Consider the following 368-nt stretch of genomic DNA (forward strand, 5'->3'; position numbering starts at 1 on the left):
GGGGGGCAGGGGGCAGCTCATGGAATATGCCTCACTGCGCGTTCTGGCATAAAACAACCGTGGGCAGTTCCTCCCTGACACGGACAGGCTTCAGGCTGTGCCAGGAAGGGTATCGCCTACCCCTGCCCCGTGAGTTGGGAGCACTCCCCTGGTCCAGGCTGGACTGGATCATTGCTCTGCTTCCTTCTGCTCTAAAGCTCTAGGGCTGTTTTGTATCTTAAAGACATCACTATGACAGGACCTGCACACGCGTCCCCTTCTCATCAAATGCCCTCCAGGAGCAGACCCTGCTGACCCTGCCGAACGCTAGGTGACCCGGCCTCTGCCGCTCTTGGTGTTGTCTCCCCAGCCATTTCTCACACGCGTTT

At 58.4% G+C, this 368-nt stretch overlaps 1 protein-coding gene across 1 annotated transcript in view; it reads left to right on the forward strand.

The window, feature by feature from the left end:
* The window catches only part of TSHZ2 (teashirt zinc finger homeobox 2), a 393350-nt gene that overhangs the window by 216720 nt on the left and 176262 nt on the right, over positions 1-368 (forward strand). The window lies entirely within an intron of this gene.

Source organism: Bison bison, unplaced genomic scaffold (genome assembly GCF_000754665.1).
Source record: "Bison bison bison isolate TAMUID 2011002044 unplaced genomic scaffold, Bison_UMD1.0 scf7180017864143, whole genome shotgun sequence".
In the NCBI taxonomy this organism is placed as follows: Eukaryota; Metazoa; Chordata; class Mammalia; order Artiodactyla; family Bovidae; genus Bison; species Bison bison.